At 40.3% G+C, this 16,157-nt stretch overlaps 1 protein-coding gene across 15 annotated transcripts in view; it reads right to left on the reverse strand.

The window, feature by feature from the left end:
• The window catches only part of pHCl-1 (pH-sensitive chloride channel 1), a 655,929-nt gene that overhangs the window by 224,458 nt on the left and 415,314 nt on the right, over positions 1 to 16,157 (reverse strand). The window lies entirely within an intron of this gene.

A 16,157-nucleotide genomic window follows, 5' to 3' on the forward strand; every position in this document is an offset into this window, starting at 1 on the left:
TTATGGTTTCAAGTGATGAAAAGTTCATTTATGGTGTACCTCGCATAGTCCGTGTTATAATTCCATTGCAAATGGGTATGGGTTATTTACAACGATAAAATACAAAGAATTAATGAAAAAATAACATTTTTGTGTGAAGGATTTAAGGTTATTGCCCACTGAGACGACGGAAGAGCACCACCCAGAACCTCCGAGTGGAAAATTCCATGCAACTTTCCAAGGTTATCCGGGTCGGGTCTTTGAAACTAGTCTTGCAACCTGATGTATATTTGTCAGGTGTTGTATCGGAAAGTTTCTAATTAAAGAAATGGTCAACAATGTCGATGTGAAACAATGAGCCCGAAGTATTTCATGTCAAACGTAGACCGACAATGTAGTGTTACCATTGTTGACATTTACAGTTTTGCACATTGTAGTTGCAAACAAACGTTTGCCGCTTTCAAACCAAAAGTATAACATCTAACATTATATTTATAATTGCCGATCTCCTGTCCGAGTGGTTGGTACAGCGTGCTACGACACCAGGTTGGATCCCGGCATGGGAATGGATGTTCATTGTGATGTTCCTTCATCAATTTAATCATATTACCACTCATCCTCATTCTCATACTCACGATTAGTCAAAACTGTCATAAAAACGAAGTAAAGCAACCAAGTCAATGAATCCCCGCTTTCGCAATTCTTCTTCGTCTTTGTGTCATTTTCTTCTAATCAACGCCAGTGCTGCAACAGCCAAGTCCGTCGTTCAAAATCTCTTAAACATTGTAGTTAGCACAATTGGCTGGCTTTTTATACAAAAAATCTGAGTACTCTGTGAAGAAACCAACACCAGACTCGCGTTGATCGTACCTTGACCGGGGCGAAGCTTGTTATAGTGTGGATACCTTCTGACCCTGACCGTGAGCGGAGCGTTAGGGGATGAGAGTAACCTGAGTTTTGCTTGAGCGTAGATGTGAATCAAGCTCACTCAGATGCGGCAATAGAACTTTTGTCTTTTGCTTTTATTGACATCAAATGGTGTAGCTCGCGAATGTCACACACTGTCGGCTACTGCAGTATGTGACATCAATCTATTGAACAGCCCTGCCCTATGACGCACGCTCTACAACGTCTTATTGTTGCGCTACTAGAAATATTCTTCTTGTTTGAGCTGAGCCTGCATATTGCCTGGATGTGGAATTGCTTCATTTAGGCAATAGGAACCTTAACTCCCGTGTAGCCACATAAATATGTATAAGGTTAACAAATGCTTCGTTGGCGATTTGCTTCAATCCCTAAACCTGCATTACGTGAAATAAACAGAATATACATGGTGATTCAGAAATTGTTCTGTATTATTTTGCTTTCGACTGTACAATCACCTAATGTTTGTAGGTTTGCATGTTTATTGAGCAGGACGTATTAAACTTTTGTACATATCCAGTTCCTTTAAAGTCAAAGCCTTGCCTTATTATTGTAGGATATAATCTTGTCCCACATAAACTGTATTGTAAATATTGTATAGATGTGGATACTTAAAATGTCGGTTAGTCATAAAATTTTTATAAAACTGAAGTGCATCTTGTTGCAATAGTCGAAGTAACAATCTTGGTGTGCGCTTAATCAAAATCTGACACTAGTGTCGCCATCTGCAAGGTGACCTGAAACTGGCACGGAATTTTCCTCGGATAGGAAACACGACGCTTTCGTGTGTATAGAACTGCATTGCGTGCCCCTTTCCTGCAAAAGACAGATTCGCAGCCATGTCGATAACCTCTTAATCGCGTCTGCCATCTTTGGTCTTTGCGTGATCAGTCGTCACGTGACCTACAACACTTGCCTCCCCTTGCAGTTGTGCACAACTTGGACGCGTTCCGAAGGAAGGCGTAGGTGCCAGAGTGTTGACTGCAGCCAATAAAGAAGCAATGGAGATTGGCTGCGTACTCAATTCATTAACAGATACAGTCAAATCTCACTATAAACTCATCCTCATTATTAGGGAACGGATTTTAAGGTGCGGCACCTTTCCAAAAATATAGCTGTTTTCGTACTGATCGTTTGAGATATGTATTTTAGGACATGAAATCAAGTAAAATGAACGCACTTTGTTGCACCTTTTCGTGAGATTAGCACCATTTTGATGCTTCAGCACCCTTTTCCTTCCTTTTCTTTCATGTTTTGTTAAAATATTGGACAGAAAAATAAATAATTTTCACTCTTCTTTGCAGCTACATAAAATCCTATAGTCTTATTTTGTAGAGCAGAACGAAAGCTATGAAATGGTATAATATAATCATTGTAGCCTCAATAGTTCCGAAGATAATGTAGAAAAACCCGCGAGAGAAAACACAAACTTCAACAAAACCTATTCGGCAGAAGCTCAGCTCTCTCTGCGGTCCGCGCGCATTATATACAGAAGGTGCAGAAAAAGAGAGCATTGAATTAAGGCATTTTATCAGCATCTTTTTGATAACATTTTCAGAACCTTCTTTTCCCTTTTCCAACCATAATTTTGCACCAATGTGCAAATCGCATTAACATACCGTAGAGAGAATACAAAATAAATTCTTGATGTATTTGTATTATGTAAAATATAATAGGCCATTACTACAAAATGTAAACTTTAAACGGTATATTAGACAATAGTTATTTCCTCAGCCAACTGCAATTAAATACTATGAAAATAATTTACGTGGGCGAAACTTATTAAATCTCAAAATACATAAATCTCAGAACTATAAGACTGGTCTATTAAGTAGAATGTGTGATTTGTACAATACACTTTCAATTAATAACCAGGCCTTAGATTTCTCATTGCCTTTCAAAATTTATACAAATGGACTGAATCAGAATTATAACAAATAACATCGTTTACTTTTTATTTTCCAGTATATTCTACAATTATATTTGACATGTATTCAATATATGTAAGTACGTAATTGATTACTTGTATTATCTGTTTATGCATGTTAGTTTTTCTATATAAACCAATACATGTGAATGTTTATCTACCGTCTATAATTGGAGGTTTTTACCTCTGTTGAGGACAATAAATAAATAAATAAATAAAATATACTCGCCCTCTGGAATGTGTAGAGCAAGGCCGCGCATAACGGAAGGGAAGGGGAGAAAGCCAGTGGGTGGAGCAGTATTTAGCAGTGCGCGCTTCTGCAAGTGGCTGGTAGCTGCAGTCAGATACCCTCTCACGAGTCCGTCTCGAGTCACCACTTGCGCAAATACTTGTTTTCGTTAGAGCATCGTATTATTTTCTGTCTCATATGGTAAATCCCTTCCTTGACAGTGTTGCCAGCCTCCCACGCGGAGGAATTCTGAGAACTTGTCTCGAGTTGAGTTAATGTCCCTGCATTAGCGCTTTGCAGGAAAAGGTCGCGTTAGGTAATTCACTTAGACCCTCTGCAAAGTGCCATTATCCTTGTTAGTCCTTACTTTCCGCCCACCACTGGGCACCTTATTGCATTCCAAACGCCAAGTGATCTATCTCGTAGAAATTTCCCGACACAGTGACGTTCTGGCGAGGAGTGCGCAGGGGCTCTTGAACACCCCAGATTCTCTCTGATGGCTTATTATTTCACATTACCCTCCTGAATTTGAAAGCTAATGTTCTTCCACGTGATAATGGGTGATGATTCCAGTTCTTATTACGTTTTACTACATTGCTAATTTTGTGACTTACAGTTCTCTATTGTTAAAGGAGTGTTGCGCTATGTACGTAAGTTCCTCTGTGCACAGGAATTATAATTTTCAAACTGTTTATATGTATACAGATATATATTTGTGCGTGTGTGTGTCACTATTTTTATTTTCCAGAAGGTCTTAATTTGTCGCTGTTTTTATAAATAACTCATTGGAGCTAGGCTTGAACACGCTTGATTTGTTGTTTTGTGTCCACTTTATGCACAGACAGGCTAATCGGGACTGGACCTACAGTTTAATGAAAATAGTAATGATACTAGAAGCTCAGTCGAACAAAACACGCTCATGTTGCAAGTGTCCCCCTCCGTTCGTCTGGGTAGTGAGCGGAGGTGTTCATTTTAAATCAACCTCTCTCTCCCTCACGACTCGTCTTCACCCTCCCGTTTTGCTCTCACAAGCCGACCGTGGTGGAGTGGTTAGCCCAACGCGCTAAGGGTCCCGCGAATCCCCGACTGGGCATAGTTGTTCATTGTGAGTATCCATTCATCAATTTCATCATATTACCACTCAACCTCATCTTCGTAATTCATTGATTGATTTGCTATATGTTACTTCGAATTCTGTGCCACTTTTGGCTAATTTGCGAAGATGGGGATGAGTGATGATGTGATGAAATTGATGAATGGACACTCACAAACATCTATGCCCAGGCTGGGATTCGAACCCGGGACCCCTTAGCGTCCTAGCGCGATGTGCCACTGGGACCGACGGTTCGTAATTAGCCAAAAAGTTAAACAAACAGTAATTAAACAAAGTTAAATAAACAATTAAGCAAAACTCAAACTAGATATTTCCATGGTTTCCTCTTCTCTACAGAAGCGAGGAAGCAATGAGTAATAACAGCACACACCTTGCATTCAATATTCATCGGTATTTGATTTAAATGTGATACAGTTGCTTCTTTTCTCAGCGTCGACATATTACAAACTGAGCGTTATTGTTTCTTCCCATGTGTGAGCCGAGAGAGGCTTCAGTATGCAAGAAGCAAGCGTCTACATGTGTGAGGTTAAGAGCAGACTCTGTCCAGGGAATATCTGGAGCAAGCGAACGAAAACAAGTCTCTGCGCAAGTAGTGACTCGAGAAGGCGTGAGTGCAGCCACCAACAGAGTGTTGCTCTGCCTCGCCCGCTCGCTCTCTCCCCTTCTGTACCGTTACGTTCGACTTTGCTCCACAGTTTCCCGAGACAGAGTGTAGACGCAACACGCACACACCTGAACGTGGCTTTACATCTTCATTCAATACACGCAAGTTACCAACGCTCACGAAAAGTTGAACAGGTGCAAGCGATACTAGAAATTCTGATTAACTTTCTGCATATTCAAATTTTGATGCATTTTCACTTTTTCAGCTTTTGTGCACTCCCTTTAGCTAATTAACCTGGATTGCGTTGAGAGTTTCACACACGAATTGATTTCCATTGTTAGGCCCCCGCCCCTTCTCCCCTTCGCCCTCCGCCGCCTCCGGGTTGGAAACATCTAATCAATTAAAGAAGTGGTCGGTTTCAATTGGCGCTCGAACGTTTACTATGGCTGGAGCGGTTCCAGATGGAATCCAAGAGAAATTTTCGCGGAACAGAAACGGAATGATGAGTAGCGGAAACTATATTGCTAGACCTGCGGTAGCGAAGTTAATACGAAATGAAATGATGGATTTAATGAATTCATAATGTAATCAGTGTTTCTGAAGAAATTGTCGGCGCAGTGGTACCGTGGTCGCCTTGCAATGAAGTGGAGCCACATAGTGGTTCGGATTCCACTTTAAACTGTAGGTCTAGTCCCTATTAGCCTGTGAATAAAGTGTACTTAAAACACCAAATCAATCAATCGAAGAAGGAAAAGTGGTTATTTGAACAATTTCCTGTGCCCCTTGCTAGTTTTTTTATTATTATTCAAGTCCACTTTATGCACAGGTGGGCTCACCGGGACTGGATCTACCGTTTAAAGTGGTATCCGAACGCCTATGTGCCTCCAACGGGTTTATGCATAGAAACGCTAACAGGGACAGAGCCTACAGATAAAAGTAGGATTTGAACCAATGCCTCTACCTGGTATCGAACTCGGAACCTCGCCTGTTGAGTAACTCAATCAATATTCCCGGTTCGAATCCAAGCAAAAGGCTTTATATTTCCTGCGGGAGCATTCGCATGGAACATACCCCTAAATATCCTACAAAATACAGAGTAGCCGACCTCAGTGTGGAGTGGTTAGCACGACGTCAGGGTAACCGGATTCGAATTCCGGAATAGGCATAAATTTTCTTTGAGAGTGTCCCTTTACCAATTTCATCATATCGTCGCTCATCCTCATGTTCGCCATAAGACAAAAGTGGTAGAAGAACGATGTAAAAATAACTAAATCAACAATACAGGCGAATTCAAAATGATCCACACGATTTCAACTGGTCACATGTTAGGAATTTGCAACGTTACAGTGACTGAGTGATACAACAATGTCAATGAAAAAGGAAAACTCATATATATCATATCTTGTAAATTCAACTTGACTTCCCTCAATAACACAAACAACATCGAGATGGTAGACTAGATCCCACATGCACGGTCCAGATGGGCAACGTTGACCTGTGTGCGGCACGGAAATACAATTAGGTGATCTGTTAGGCTAATGAACTCCACAGAAAGCCTTTTCCCTTACCAACCCTTTACACTGGTTTCTCGAAGAACTACATTGTCAGACGTGACATCTAGCGGACTGACATGAACTTCATGAAGATTTCCGTTTTGTAGATGCACTTACCACTTTGGCGTAGTAAATACAAAATATATGGCCATTTTAAATTGGATGAACAATTATGACTTATCTTGTATACCTATTTGGAATATAAGGGTTTTATTTTTCTAGTTTTACATACTCATTGACGGGCGGAAGGGGTGAGGTAGTCGACCTGATAGGGTGTCGACGCCTTTGCTGCCCTGTGGCGTCATCGCAACCCTTGTCATTTACACTCTGTCTCGGGAATATGTGGAGGGAGGTCGCACATAACAGTAGAGTAGGGGAGATAGCGAGCGGGAGGAGCAAAGCAGTGCGTTCTGCTGGAATCGGCTGGTAGCTGCAGTCATTTCTCCTCTCACGCGTTCATTGGTCGAGGCCTCTGGAGTCACTGCTTGCGCAGATCCTTGTTTCTGTTCGCTTGCTCCAGAGATTCCCGGGACAGAGTAAAGATTACCATGATTCATAGTACCGTACAAATCAATGGGTCTCCCCGATTGCGTAGTGTTAACATCGTCCTCTTGTTAATCAAGGGATACCGGGTTCGATACCCGCTGGAAGCACAGTGATTTGGATCACCGCGGTATTATAGTTGATAGGGCGTCTGACTGCCACGCGGGAGTCCCGGGTTCGATTCGATTCACGGGGTGGGTGATCTAAGGTCGGAATTTCTCCTGCCTTTTCCCTGCATAAAGCAGCTCTGAGGCTCACCAAGAATCAAATCAATGGGTATCTGGAGACAACCCCTTGGGGTAAAGGCGGTCGGAGCGTGGTGCTGACACCTCCAAAGTAGCCGAGATCGAGAATCTGTGAGGCCGTACCCTCACATCCCCTAAATGTGCCTTCATGGCTCGATGCTATTGATATGATCCATATTATTATGTGACGTCACCGGTAGAAAATATGTCACTAATATATTTATTTTTGTGAAAGAAAGCGTAATTTCCTTGTTATTATATGTAATATTGCACCTTGTTTGTAATGTATATCTTTGTTTAATATTTATTGTATTTTATGCTCTATTATGAGTAGTTTAATGTATCCTCATGTTTACGAGAGTGCACTATACGAATTTGTATTTCTAAACATGTATAGATGTCAGTTTTGTTGGTAGCATCTATTTGTAAATAGTGAGTGATTCATCTGTAGGCTACTTGAATCTGTGTTCTTGAAATAGTATAATCTAATAGCGAGGATATCGCGTAAGAAATATCACACTTTCGCCACGTATCGACGAAGCTTTTAAACCTAAAAGGAACTCCTCGGTGTTGTGCATACATCTTGGTGTGGTAGTTCGGGGCGCAAGGTAGGTCTATGTGATCATAGGCATGCCGATAGTCACGCATTGAGTTTATGCGTTTTTAGTTGAGTCAATTCATCGACAAAGGGAAATCCTCGCCTTCGTCTCTTGTATATTCGCATTATAATTGCCATAAATAAAGAATAAAACCTTTTAGTTTATCTACTGCAGCAATGTGGTTTTATTTCTCTGTGCTGTGAATATTGTGTTTGCCTAACACTATCCCTGTACCTGAGAGGAGTCTGTGTACTTCACCGAGTCTCATCGTTCACCGCTGAAGTATTATTAAGTCATTATTAATAATTATAATAGCTGCTTAATAGTATAATACAGGCTTAAACATTTCACTATATGCATGGAGAACTTTACCTTTACCTATCGCATTATTGGTCCGGTCCCGATTAATCTGCCTGTGCATAAAGTGGACTTAGAACAAATCCGTCGATGCATTTTACTTAGTTTGAAGTTATGTACGAAAGAGGAAACGTACGAGCTAATATCAGCATACACTGAAGTACACGTACATCCCTCCCCCCTTCCCTTTAGAGAGTTAGCAATGCGGAGAAAAGCCTTTGTGCATAACAGAATGAAACAAAGACATGAAGCTTGAGAACAAATGAGACACAGGGGTGGGCGGGAAAGTGGGTGAAGCTATTCGTGGCCATCTTGCCTCCACGCTGGTAACAGCCTAATTCTCCGGCCTCATCCGTTGAATTGCACCTCACCTCCTTCGTCTCACGAGCGGTAATACCTTCAAATTATCTCCCGCGTTCTGGATGCGCCAGTTTCCAGCATCCCAGATAATGCAGCAACATCTTTTGCGGACATATTAGATGCGTCTCGGAAAACGGGACGTTCCCGGAATTTATTAAAGGAAGGAACTGGGATGGAGAGGAGCAACAGGAAAACTGGAATGCATGTTGCATCGTGGAACGGACAAGGTACAGGAATGTAAACAGCTTACGATCAGTTACCTTATCTGTTCATTTACGATTACGACTGGTGGTAGGTTCAAAATTTAAAAAAAAATATTAATATCCATTGGCGCTAAGTTTTGAAAAAAACATTGAGTGGGCTGAATTCTGGAATTTAGTTTATACTTTTATGCAATAATATATGTCCTTAGGCTGAGGAAATGGCGTAAAGCACCTTTTTGTTCTTTGTTCAGAAAATGTAGACTTTTACGTTTAAATATCCATTCATTCCGTAGAGGCTGTTTTTGCCCCGTGCATAAAGAACCGTGCCACGAAGGCATATTTAGGGGATGTGAGGCTGGGGCACCACATATTCTCGATCTCGGCCATTTCAGGAGTGATGGGATCAGGACCTCGCTCCGCGCACGCGGCTCTGGCGTCTGGAGTCCCAGATAGTATAATCTTCTGTGGCGCTAGTGTTGGGTTGTCCCTTCCTTCATCTCATCATCATTGACCATTACCCAAAAGTGGCTGTCACGCTCCGGGGGTACTTTACATCGATAACAAAACAATTGAGGCGATCAGAATAATAACGGCAGATCCCAACCGACCTCGAATTTTGAGATATAAGTATGACGGTATATTGCTGCCACCTACGTTTCATATGCTGAAGTATCAAAAGAATTGGGATATGCCAAAACTCTCATATTCCACCTTTAAAATTCGGCCGTAAGGAAAATGAAAATATTTTCAGTGGAAAAATGACATATCCCAACTGTGTGTGCTTTTGGTTATGTCCGCTACGAGTTCGGCGGCGTTGTAGACAATATGGCAACGTCCGTGACTGAGTGTGTTGTTATGACAGAATCTCCGCAAAAAGGTCAAAAACGAATGAAAACTCAACTGAATGGGTAAAAAACAAACGGAAGTTATGCAGAAAGAGTGGCAAGTTATATGTAACAAAAACTTAAACTGTGGTTCCAGAAGAAAGACGTCAACCATTAGAGAAGTGCTGTAACTTTCCTGATTCAACTGGCGTGTTTCAACGTTTGTCTGACGATGTGAAGGACACTTCGTTTATAGAGTTTTATGGCCTTGGTGATTATAATAAGCAGAACATCCATTTGTTTAATTTAATCGAGAAAAATGAACCTCGAAAGGCATACAAAAAGGACAGAATAATCAGAGGCGAAAGTAGACGCAAGTTTACCTATAAGTAGGCCTATCATGTTACGGTAAAGAATGAAGCTATTGAGAAGAAGGGAAGGGAGATGCAGTGTTTGCATTGCCGCAACCAATGGTGTGATGTCATTGAAGCAGCAAGAGTAAAAAACTCTTTCACTATTAATAAAATGAACAGGGAAGGTTACTTGCATTATTGTGGAACATGATAATCCTGATATTGTAAAATATAGTTTATCTTATTCTGACATTGACGTGCATCAAACAGTTAATTTTAGTAAACGAGATAAAACTTTAGATGTTTCATTGTTTAAGTTTCAGCAGAACTACAGTGAACAGAGGAAAAGTTAAGAAAGCTAAATACACTGACCTGATGCAACTATTGAAATATATACTACCCGTCTATCATGATTTTTATAAAAAATCTTCTTCATGATGGTGTTAATGTTGAAGAAGAATGTGAAAATTTTGGAATGGAGCTGGATTAATACAACATGTTAAATAAATGTAATCTCAGTAAATAAGTTTTACCCCATTTTTTCACTTGTGTATATTTTCTCCTAGTAAACAGCACAAGATCTGTGAAACTATTAACAACAACGGTTCAAGAATTTGCAGATAAACTTTAAAAAACATATTTAAAACAAACTAAAAATATTACGTTCTAATGTTAAAAATTCCCCTGAGTTTTGAAATTAAACAGATAATGTTATTTTTTTCAAAATGAACTTTGGTTGGGATCTGACGTTACTATTCTCAGCGCCGCAATTATGTTTATTGACATCTTCGCCAAGGTAGGTGCGTCACGGTCGGAGCCTAAAAGGGTAGACTTCATGCGAGTCAATCTCACGAATCCATGAAAGATTCACAAAAGAAAGGACTGTCAGCAAAGGATTGTGGCCGCAGCGTTCACCGGACTTAACCACTTGTGACTTTTATCTGTGGGGCAGTCTGAAGGGAAAAGTGTACACAAATAATCCAAGGACATTAGAAGACTTGGAGGACAATATTTGTAATGAAATTTCGAGAATTGATGCCGCAGAGTTGTCCAGAGTGTATGATAACATGTTAAGGCGTGTACAACGGTGCATTGAAGCACAAGGCGGTCATTTTCAGCACCTACTGTAAAAGACAAGATCGTTTCAGTACGATTATTTCTTTTAAAAAGTTCAGACCTTTGCATTTCTTATTTGTTTTATTTATTTTATTTCTTGTTTGTATCTGCTCGTGGCAGGGTTCGGTTTTTCGTGCGCCACCCGATACAATCACATTTCAATTAAGGTGCGGCTTTTCCTTTATAACAGTGTGTTTTACAAAATTAACATCTCACGCAACTCAACGGAATAAATAAAAGATTGGACAGTTCTACAAGTGTTTATAAACCGGAAATGACTTCCGCTTCCGATGCCACTTTTAATTACACATAAGTCCAGAAACTATAAATTTGATAACACAAACCACAATATTACAGACAATAAATAAATCAAACAGGGTTCTGTGAAGTTAACAGAAAACAAATAAAATATTACATATGGCCAAAATTAACAAAGCGTATCAAGGTTGCGAAAGGGATGAGACGTCACTCCCATCACGCATCACAGTAAACAGCGAACGGGTTTACAGAAGAGAGAATACGACTTTCTTACGAACAGAGAAAACATACATTTATGCAAAACATCTCTCCTCTAGTAACTTCATAAATATTAATTTGCTGCCAAATACGTATAGGGTTGTTTGTTTGACCAATACGTGTATTCCCTTGCATGAAAGTACTAGCACTTCTTATTTACATCATGAATGTGCAACAGTGTTTACCACATCCGTCCTATCGACAATAAGTACAGGGTGTGTCAGAAAGGTGGCTACAAGTATGATTTACCTTTTAAAGAAGACGGAATATCGTCAATGGTGTCATCATCCAAGTTGGCGCTCAGCGTAGAGCAGCAAGTTACAAGTGTCCAGCATATTTATGTCCCGTAATATCTGTATAAATTATATTGTTGGTTCCATACTTTCGAATCGCCCTGTATTTCAATCCTCTCATTTTACATGTCCAACTACATTTGTGGGCAAGAAGCTAGAAATCTTATGTTGCCTGCTATTTTGATAGATGGCCGATTTCGAGAGTCGATAATGACAGAATCTCTTAGGGTATATTACAGCACAAGTTACCTTTTCTGCCCCCCTTTTCCCTTTAGCAATTTTCTGCCTACACTAATATTTCTGCCTAACGATGTGCCTCGGTAGACCATTGTGTGTACGGAACTAAATCTCAGTGGATGAAGGTTAAAATACCCTTCGTTAATTTTCAAAAACAAAACTTCAATTAAAATTAAGTAATCCTCAAACAAATTATGACATACATATTTACAAATGCAGATGTAACAAGTATGAACATGACTCATCATGACCTTACAAGATTAGTTCCGAAAAAATACGACGCTTTTGGACAGGATCCGGTTCCGAACTCGCGCACCATTTCAAGTTTTCCGCTGTGTTTAATTAGAATAGAAGGGTTCAGCGTGGTGATCCCGTGGTGGAAGGGTGTAATAGAGGAATATGTAACTGCCGGTGGGGCTGTTAACTGTAATTACATAGAGGCAACAATTCTTGCGCATGCGCGGTTACATTCCCCCTTCATTACACTGCCAGTTCCCTTCCCGCTAACGCAACGGTAACGATTGTCATTTATTTCGTACGTTACGTGGTTGCCACCGACCCAAACTAACGACACTGGCTCTACAGGATGCCCACAAAAAGTGCACTTTTTTACATCTGAATTACACATTGTATGTATTCCTAACGTACTGCGTGGGGAGACATACATGACCTGGTATATATTTGTATGAAGTGATTTTAGATATTTAGCGTCGCTTTTCTGACACTTTTGGCTAATCGCGACGATGAGGATGAGACATGATTAGATGAGAACGATGAATGGACGAAGAGGCCAGGACTAGAACCCAGGACCTTTGGTTTGAGTTTGTTTCTGAACTCTACTTTATGCACAGAAAAGATTGCAACACTATGTGCCTCCACGGTAGCTACCATGTTACCACTACGGAATGGGGAGGCTAAACAGAGCCTTTGAGACTAAACCTCGAGATGAATGTCGAATAATAAAATACTATTTATCCTCTCGAAAGTAAAATGATGTTTCGTCACCTGAAATTGGCACAAATCATCAGTGTGATTTATGTGATTTCTGCACGTAAATTAAATTTGTCTTCCGAGGTACAATACATGCGTGGATGAATCAAAAAGTAAGTTACACCCCCTGTAAAAAACAAACAAGACACATTAGAAAGAAAAACTATTGGACGAAAACGCATGAACATTTTACTTTTTTCAACATAGTCACCAAGGTGTTCCAATTACTTATCGTATCGTGAAACCAGTTTTTCGATTCCTTGTGTGTAAAAATTCCGTCCAATTTCTTTGAACCACTTTGAAACTGCTTCCTGCACTTCCTCATCTGACGCGAAACGCTGTCCATCTAGGTCTTGTTTGAGAGGACCGAAAAGGTTGTAGTCACAGGGTGCCAAATCGGGGCTATATGGAGGGTGAGCCCACACTTCCCATTTGAATTTCTGCAGTAAATTCTGTGAGACAGGATTTACTGCAGAAATTACTTAATGGTGGGTAGCGTGGTCGTGAAGAAGTACAACCCCATCACTCAATCTTCCGGGCATTCGATCGTTAATGGCTTTTCTCAGCTTCTTTAAAGTCTCACAGTATGTTGCGGCATTGATTGTTGTTCCTCGGAGCACAAACTAACTGTAAAGAACGCCTTCGGAATCGAAGAAGATTGTCAGCATGACCTTTCGGACCGTTGGCCAGGTTTTACCTTTTCTTGGTGGTGGAGAATCCTTGTGTCTCCATTCCATGGATGCCCTCTTTGTCTCGGAAGTGTATTGGTGCACTCAGGAATCATCTCCTGTAACGAATTTCTCAGAAACTGCGAACCATCCGTGGAATAACGCCGAAGAAATGACAGCGCAGCATCAAAACGTTGATTTTTGTTCCCTTCGGTTAACAAGCGCGGCACCCAGCGAGAGCACAGTTTACGATAACCCATCTGATCACGAATCAGCATAGACACACTACCATAGGATATGTTCAGTTCACTTGCAATCTCTTTAATTTTCACGCAGCGGTTAGCAACAATGAATGCATTCACACGCTCCGCGTTGTCGATAGTGTACACAGTTGCAGGCCGCCCGACACGCGGTTCGTCGTTCACGTTCGATCTTGCCTCTTCGAACATCTGGCACCATTTTGCAATCATGGGGCGTGACATCGCATTCTCACCATGTACTTCGACAAGTTGGCGATGGATTTCACTCCGATTATGCCTTTGTGCCCACAAAAATCGGACGACAGAGCGCACCTCAATGTTGGACGCCACTTCAATATGACGCTCCATACTCACACTGTGACTACTCGCATGCTAAACCAGCTGAAGCACGGCTGCTTCTGGTGTCTGAAGAAAACATTCCAGACAGTGTTGCCACCAAGCGTGATTATTTTATCTCTCTTAGTACAGGAACACGGGTTGGGTGTAACTTACTTTTTGATTCACCCTAGTAGATACATACACAATATTTAATGAGTTTCTTTTTATTAACGCACATAAACTGCTGACTTCATACTCTAGTTTTACTCGAGTTTCATGACGTGATATATACTATGAACTTACTCTGCCATCTGAAGTTCATTAATAATTATCAAGTTATAAAAACTTGAGTCTGAAAAAGAACATTCTTCGGACAAATCCAGTTGTGACAGTGATGTATCGGCACGACGTGGCAACACCGCAATCTCAACCACTAGCCTAGTTTACTGTCTCCGAGTATAGAACGGAACCTGGATTCAGGAGAAACTGGATTCACGGGTGTTGATTGGTATTAATTTAACTTTAGAATAAATTACAGTTAAAGTCTGTCCAGCAGTGTGATAAGTAGAAAACGGATTTTGAGGTGCATCACCGTGTTACGTTCCTTCTAACAGTTATTACCCTATGCTCTTTCTGTTGGGGCTTTAGGACTCTTCAGACCTACACTGAAGCCATCTCTGCATCATGGAAACACTTGACACCATTGTATGGGTTTGACTGTTTATTGGCAAAAATTTATTACAGTTAATTTTTTTGGTGAGAATGGGGAGTAAACTTCAATTTTTGGTATGAAGTTTAGGAAATACTAAAATTTGATGTTATAGAATTTAGAAAGTCTATCTAATTCCTGTTCCACACAGGCGTTTCCTTCCTATTAAACACAGGAAGTACTGTCTCTATAGCCTGTTCCACACAGATAGTAAGCCTCCTTCCTATTACACACAGGAAGTGCTAGAATATTATCCAAATTTGAGGCTTTTATACCTAAGGGTTTACTCTCCAACCCCCGGAGATTACATAATTTTCATATCATAATACAGTTTCATTCTTTTAAGTTTTTTATACATATGTTCATTGATCATTATACAATTTTAAAAGTTGAGTTATAATACATTTCTTTCTTTTATCTTGCTTCACAAAAAGAAAAATTGTAATTTACAAGTTACAGTTATCAGTTGATGCATCTGGTTATATACAGGTTAAACGCTTCTTTCATCTAAGCACTGATTGGCGGAACAATAAATGAGTAATACAACAGCGTTACATTTCTCAACATTTTGCATAAGAATAAAGCCGTAACAACCGTTCCACAAATATAGCTGTTTTCACACCGATTATTTGAGATATGTAGTTTAGGATATGAAATCAAGTAAAATACACACATTTTGTTGCACCTTTTCGTGAGATTAGAACATTTATCCCATTTTTACCCCCTCTTTGATGCTTCAGCACCTTTTCCTTCATGTTTTGTTACAAAATTGGACAGACAAATAAATGATTTTCACTCTTCTTGAGCAGCAACATAAAATCCTATAGTCTCACCTTGTAGAGCAGAACCAGAGCTATAAAATGGTATAATATAATCATTCCAGCATCAATAGTTCCGAGGATAATGTAGCAAAACCCGGGAGAGAAAACACAACTTCAACAAAACCTATTCGTCAGAACCACAGTTCTCAATGCGGTCCGCGCTCATTATATACAGAAGGCACAGAAAAAGAGAGGCATTTTATCAGCATTTTTTTGAAAACATTTTCAGAACCTTTTTATTTTTTTTCATTTCCCAACCATAATGTTGCACCTTAATATCCTTTTTGCTAGTGATCAGTCAAAAGTTTGATACAGACGAATGACAGGCGGCTCTCGTTATTTACACACCCCCGTATCGATTAAAGCGAGACACGGACAACTAACGAGCCAGGTTATGAATACCTTTTCCCTCCCC

The sequence above is a fragment of the Lepisma saccharinum genome, chromosome 1, assembly GCF_977018435.1.
Source record: "Lepisma saccharinum chromosome 1, izLepSacc3.1, whole genome shotgun sequence".
In the NCBI taxonomy this organism is placed as follows: Eukaryota; Metazoa; Arthropoda; class Insecta; order Zygentoma; family Lepismatidae; genus Lepisma; species Lepisma saccharinum.